Here is a 7,373-nt window from a genome sequence, read left to right as displayed (position 1 = left end):
TTAATGAGGCTAGAGGAGAAACTTCCATAGAGCCATAGAGGATGGTACCTGTTCCACCCACATTTCTTTCTTTCATCTTTTCACTGCTTTCAGGTCACTACTTTATGCATATGTGTATGTGTATGTGTATGTGTATGTATATATGTGTATGTATATAATTTGATTTTTTTATCTGCTTACCTCAAACATTTCTCCATCTTTCTCTTAGATGCCAAGTTCTGTCCTCCAATTTCTATAAAATCAGTTTGCAAAGTAATTTTTGTCCTTGGTTGGGGTTGAGAAACTCCAGGGTACATGCTCAGATTAATGGATGGTTCCACCTCACAGACTGGACTCAACTGGAAGACTTGCCTTTATGATCTAAATGATTAATTTATGCTTTCTCGTTTTCAAGTTGATAAATCCTCATTGAAGGCTGGAGTAATCTGTGTAGGAACTTGCCTCTCTCTGCTTTCTCTGTAAAGGTGTTAATAACCCAGGAGTTGAGTCTTAGGCAACCTATAAACAATTTATTGGGCATCTGCTCTTGAAACATCACATTGTTATTCCAGGTTGTGTTCAATAGGGAATCTGAATATTGTTTAATGGTCAAAGGATTGTTCAGGCCGGGTGTTCATACCAACGAGTATGAACCAATGGCTGAACTTGGTTAACCCTGGCCTAATGGTGAATACCTGTCCCTCTCTGGAGTATTTCCCATTTGCTTGGAGTCACACTGATGACTTAGATTTAACATTCTCAGACTTCATGCATACAAAAGCTGCTTATGTGATAATTGTCATTGTTTTCAAATCAGTTCTGTGAAAGGTGATAAATGAAGGTGCTTTCTGGGTGGCCTTGAGGAGAGCTCTGTTCTGTGCCTGGACCATTCCCTATTTTCTTTATCTAAGGTGGTGATAATTCTGGGGTCAAGAGTCAGCCAATCTATGATCACAGTTTCTATGGACACCTACTGTTTACACCTATACAGTAGGTGTAAACAGTTATTCCAGGTTGAGTCCAAGATAGAGTCTAGACTCTGAGTCCCAGCCAAAGTCCCTTTTAGTCCCTTCCACTGCCAATGATGTTTGTTGCTGGCTTGGGACAGTTTGTCTATGTGCTGTTGTGAAAACTAATCTCTTAAAATCTTAGAAGTCTGATGCTTCTCAGTTATCTGAACCTTCAGCTCCCTCCTAATGCACAAAAAACAAGAGCAAGGCTAATCTCTGGAATGCTTTTCATATTATAAATCTCCAACATACTGAGGAGGCAACCCTCCCTTGGAGATAGCAAATCGATTTGCCTAAAAACAAACAAACAAAACATATATTTCTCTGAGTCTGTTTCCATTTCCAAAGGTAACACATTTTTAAGAAGAAAACAAAAGGACCAGAGACATTCTGCAGGGTGGGGGTGAGGGAGAGTGGGGGGGGTGGGGGGTAGGCCATTGAATCAAAACATGGGTAGGAAGAGCACAAGGGACTATGGTGATGGTGCACAGGTGAATGGGTGGTGGGAATTCCACAGGGACTACATCAGAGATGATAAAGCACACATTTTATAAAAATGAAAAATGATGTGAAAAATATATAAAATACTAATAAAAAAAGAAAAAAATTAAAAAAAACAAAACAAAAGGAAATAGGTTGATTCAGCACCTCCTTCCCTCTGATCTTAGGGAACTTACATTCTGCTTGGGGGCCTACAAAATCGGATAAACACCTTTAGAGGCCCTAACAAGAAAAGATATGGTCCCTCCTACCAACATAAAAATAAAAACAAATAACAAATTTACTGTGTAAAACGATTTACATATATTTTAAATCCTAAATTTTCTGATTGCAAAAGTTTGGATAAATAGAATTGAAGACAAGATTTTTTTCATGTTTTTGTGTCCTTGTTGGTTATTTAAGCATGCATGTGATCTGAGTACTTGTAATCTGGTTGGAGGTCATAACTATAGACATAAGACATAAGACTGTATACAATATTGTAAAGAAAAAAGGGACTGGTGATTCTCTGTCATTCAGGATTCTCAAAGCAGTAGGATATGTATTATGCACAAATATAGCATATACATATATATATATATAAAAGATATATACATGTCTGTATCTGTATCTATCTGTGTGGGGGGGTATGAGAGAGAGAGCGAGCAAGAGAGAGAGAGAGAGAGAGGAGAGAGAGAGAGAGAGAGATTTGTTTCAAGGAATTGCCTGATGTGATTATGGGGCCAGTAGCAAGTCTAAAATCGGTTAAGCAAGCCAGACACAGGTTGGAAACACTCAAGAGCTGATGTTACAGTCCATAAATGGAATTCTTCTTCAGAGAAACTTGTTTTTCTCTCAAAGTCTTTTAGCTGATTGCATGAGGACTAACCAAATTATCAAAGGTAATTTTTCACTTAAAATCAATTTAAGTATATGTTAAACATATTTACAAAAGACCTTCCAAGGACACCTAGATTAGTGTTTGAATTATGCGGCAATAGCCTGGCCAAGTGGGCACATCAAACTGACAGTATCCTACAAAGGATGTAGCCACGAGTAGGATGGATAATGAGAAGAAGGAATCCTAGTATGTTTGAGCTGAAAGGGACTTGGAAATCACCAGGTTTAATCTCTTCCATGCACAGAGAAGTGGCCTACAGTGCTTAGTTTGTACAAAATCTTGATAACTGATTTTTTTCAACCCAGAAATATATTTTACATGAGTGATTCAAAGAGATTGTTTCAGAGGCCCAGATATAAATTCTCTCTTGAAAAGGCCTGAACATTCATAACAGGTGTCCAAACAATATTTTGACTTCTTTTTATTATTTTTTTTTATAAGGGAGAGTGCAAATGCAGTTTTCCACTACCATAAATCATGCAGTCCCAAGTTTCCCTCATTTGGGGGAATTGTAAGGGTCAGCATATCCGGAGTATAAAGGATGAGCCTCACTCTGGGAACAAAACCTTTGTGATCATGTTATCTCCCCTGCCAGGTAAGTATCCAAATAATATTTTAAAATTGGGTCATATGGGTATTGTAACTGGGCCTGAGGCTCAGTCCTGGTCTTTGCAAACAGGGTGCAAGTTATCAATTTACTGATATGTCCCTAGAAGCTCCTTTAACTCATGGCATGTAACAGGTGTTCAACAGTATCAGTGGAACTCATAACTGAATGAACGAATGGGATTCAGGCTAGTTGGATGGACAATACCAGTACACCTCAGAGATATCTCAGGATTCATTCCAAATCAATTCCGTATAGCAAATATTAAATTGAGTCACATGAATATTTTTCCCAGTGCATAAAAAATCTATGTTCACACTATACTATAATCTATTAAATGTGCAATAGCAGCATGTGTAAAAAAGGCATGCACATATCTCAATTTAAAAATATTGTTTAAAAAATGCTAACTATCATCTGAGCCTTCAGCAAGTGATAATCTTTTTGCTGGTGGAAGATCCCATCTTGACAGTGATGTCTGCTGACTGATCAGGGTGATGGTTGTGGAAGGTTGGGTGGTAATAGCAATTTCTTAAAATAAGACAATAATTAAGTTTGCCAGATGGATGGATTCTTCCTTTCATGAGAAATTTCTCTTTAGCATGTGATGCTGTTTGATAACATTTTAACCCACATTAGAACTTCTTCCATAATTTTAATCAGTTTTCTCAACCCCAATGCTGCTTTATGTAACTGATTTTATATAATAGTCTAAATCCTTTATCATTTCAAGATTTTACCAGTATCTGCACCAACAGTAGATTCTGTCTCAAGAAATCTAATTTATTTGCTCAACCATAAGAAGCAACTCCTTATTTGTTAATGTTTACCATGAGATTATAGCAACTCAGTCACATATCTTTAGGGTGTTCCATGTCTAATTCTAGTTATTTTGCTATTTTCACGACAATTGCAGTTACATTTTCACTGAAGTCTTGAATCCCTCAAAGTCATCCATGTAGATTGGAATTTTGACTTCTTCCAAACTCTGGTTCATATTGATATTTTGGTCTCTTTCCATGAATATCTCAATATCATCTAGAATGGTAACTTTCCAGAAAGTTTTTGATTTACTTTGACCAGATTCATCAACTAAATCATTATCTATGGCAGCTAGAGTCTTATAAAATGTATTTCTTAAATAATAAGACTGGAAAGTCAAAATTACTCCTTGATCCATGGGCTGCAGAATGAATATTGCTTTAACAGACATGAAAACAATATTAATTTCCTTATGCATCTCCATCAGAGCTTTTAGATGACCAGGTGCTTTGTCAACCAGCAGTGATATTTGAAAAATCTTTTATTTCTTTGAGCAGAGGTATCAACAGTGTACTTGAAATATTCAGTTATAAATACATGTTGTAAACTGATATGCCATTGTCCAGACTTTGCTCCATTTATAGAGCTTAGGCAGTATAATTTTCAAGAGCCCCAGGATTTTCAGAATGGTAAATAAACATTGTCTTGAACAAAAGTCACCAGTTGCATTAGCCCCTAATAAGAGAGACAACCTGTTCTTTGAATCTTTGAAGCCAGGCATAGACTTCCCTCTAGGTAGGAAAGTCCCAAATGGTGTCTTTTTCCAATATAAGGCTGTTCTGTCTACAATGAAAATGTGTTGTTGAATGTAGCTACCTTTGTCAATGGCTTTAGCTAAATCGGTATAAGGTGCTGTACTATCTTGCATGTTCATGCTTGGAGATTGCTTCTTTCCCTAAATAAACCTCACCAGCCAACTCCTGCTAGCCTCAAACTTTTCTTTTGCAATTTTCTCACCTCTCTTAGCCTTAATAGCACTGAAGAGAGTTAGGCCCTTGCTCTGCATTAGGAGGGATTAGGGAATGTTATGGGTGGTTTGATTTTCTCTCCAGGACACTAAAACTTTCTTCATATCAGCAATAAGGGTGTTTTGCTTTCTTATTATTTGTGTATTCACTAGAATAGCACTTTTAATTTTCTTCAAGAATTTTTCCTTTGCATTCAAAACTTGGCTATTTGGCACAAGCAAACTAGCTTTTGGCTTATCTCAACTTTCAACATACCTAAGTTTAATCATTCCTGGCTTTTGATTTAAAGTGTGAGATGTGCAACTCTTTGTTTCATTTGAACACTCAGAGGCCTTTTTAGGGTTTTTAATTGGCATAGTTTCAATTTTCTTGTGTCTCGGGGAATAGGGAGGCTGAAGGAGAGTGACAGAGATGGAGAAACAGCCAGTCAGTGGAGCAATCAGAACATACTGGCATGAACTCACAAGGCATGGTTCGTGGAGTGCTGGAATAATTACAATAGTAACATCAAAGACCACAGATTATAGATCACCATGACAGATATAAAGTTAATGAAAAAGTTTGAAATATTGTCTGAAATTCCCGACATGTGACACAGAGACATGAAGTGAGCACATGCATTTGGAAAAAAATAGCATGGAAAGACTTGCTCAAAGCAGGGTTTCTACAAATAAACAATTTGTGAAAAATACAGTATTTCTGAAGCACAAAAAAATATTGCACAATTAAAGAAGGTATGCTGGTAGTCTGATTCCATGCATAGGAATGCAGACACATAAAAATTATTCTAAGTATGAAATATGGTGTTTTCTGAGTTTCCTCATCAGTCCAAAGGAGACAGTAGTATATTGCCTCTGTGATAGCTGTGTTCTAAGGATTTTATAGATGATAGATGATTATAGATAGATAACATTTATTATACACTTGGCATATAGTAGTTCAATCATGGTAGTGATTACTGTAATTAACATTATTTCACATTTTCCAACTCTGGTTGGTGCCCTGCCCAGACCACTTTTACCAGTCACCCATCTCCCAGCTCTGGGTGTTGAGTGCCAATGGCTCACAACTGCCTGTTCTCTAGAAAACTACCCTCTACCGAAATAAGAATTGTGTCCACTAAGTGGTTATGTTTCCCTGCTCCTGAGAGGTAGCCCACAGCCAACGACTCACTCCTATACAGAGACAAAGAGTTAACCTCCTTGCCTTTAGATGGGACCAATCAATCCCAAGACTTTTGGTGAGCAAACTGCAGCTAGTCTCTGGCTGAGCAGTCATACTGACATTTTCCACGATCTTATTCTGTTCGCCTCATTCCCTTTCTCCTGCCCTCAATACATCACTTAGGTAAGAGTTCTTGCCTCATGCTCTCCTTTCAGGGACCCAGCTTAAGACACAGTGACTTGGAGAGCGCTCCCTTCTTTGCCTGTGTAATAATGAGACATTTAGTTCATTTTGATTCTGCTATTCATATCCCTGGTGAGTCTGCCACATGATGTTCCCAGCCAGAAAAGGAAAATGGACTTGCATCTGCAGCTGGCACCTGGCTCAGCCATGTCAGACCTCTGTAATCAGAGAGGGGGGTGCAATGAGTTTTCTTTATCTTGCAGTTTGCCCAATTCTTCCTGGCCAAGTCTAACCTATTCAATTAGCCTGGTATATTCTTTAACCACATAATACCACTTTCAACCACCAACGCTTGAATTCCAAGGAGAACATTCACTCACTCATCCATATGTCCATCGTCCATCCATCCAACCATTACAGAACATTGTCCATATAAGGAGCTACTGTGTTAGGTACTTGAGATGTGCCTATAAACATAGATAAAACATAGTATCTACCCTTCAGGAACTCACAGTCTGGAGGGAGAAATGGGTGACTGGGTAGTTGCAATGGGGTTTATGGTCTGTGTTATATTATGATGATGCAGGAACACAGAGGAAAGGCTCCTACATTAGGCTAAAAATTTGAAATGGCTTGGGTTTCATTGCAGTTGACTTAAACAGAAATAGATAGAATGGATACCCTCTAGCACACTGCAGACCAGAGCAATTACTTCAAAGAATAAGGTGTTATAATGTGGAAAAATGTGTAGTTTTAAGCACAAGGAGTGGTTGCCTGGTGATGGACAGAAGAAAGAGATAAATGCAAAGGACTCTGCCTGCTGTGTTATTACTGCTGTAGCTTTTCTCCCACTCAAAGCCTAATTTTTGGGTGCCCAAAGAAAGGGCAGAATATGTTTCTGCCTGGGGATTGACTAGATTGGTGGCTATCAAAACGGCATTTTCCCATTGTCTTTCCACCTGACAGTATGGTTCATTCCCCACAGACATAGTCAGGATGCAAGGTCCTGCCTACATGGCTGCCTTATTGTTGCTAATTCCTCCCATGCTATTCATCCATCTACTTCTACCAGACACCAGGAGGTTATAGCGTAACTCTGAGGTTAGGAATGTTAATTGTTCTATGTTGATATTAGTATGATGGGTGTTAATGGGAAAATAATTACTACTCTGTGCCTTTATGGCCATTTTCATTGCCCTCTGGTGGTTATGTAGTTATTTGGCTAGAGACAATAATGACACAATACATGGCAGCTATTA

At 38.2% G+C, this 7,373-nt stretch overlaps 1 non-coding gene across 1 annotated transcript; it reads right to left on the bottom strand.

The window, feature by feature from the left end:
• Window positions 1-2,809: 2,809 nt before the first annotated feature.
• On the bottom strand, window positions 2,810-2,973 carry LOC119260049 (U1 spliceosomal RNA). Its single transcript, XR_005128686.1, has one exon. It is a non-coding gene; the product is annotated as a U1 spliceosomal RNA (small nuclear RNA).
• Between the last annotated feature and the right edge of the window lie 4,400 nt (window positions 2,974-7,373).

The sequence above is a fragment of the Talpa occidentalis genome, unplaced genomic scaffold (genome assembly GCF_014898055.3).
Source record: "Talpa occidentalis isolate TD23 unplaced genomic scaffold, MPIMG_talOcc4v2.1 talOcc4.5, whole genome shotgun sequence".
Classification (NCBI taxonomy): domain Eukaryota; kingdom Metazoa; phylum Chordata; class Mammalia; order Eulipotyphla; family Talpidae; genus Talpa; species Talpa occidentalis.
This window is presented reverse-complemented; position numbering and strand designations above follow the sequence as displayed.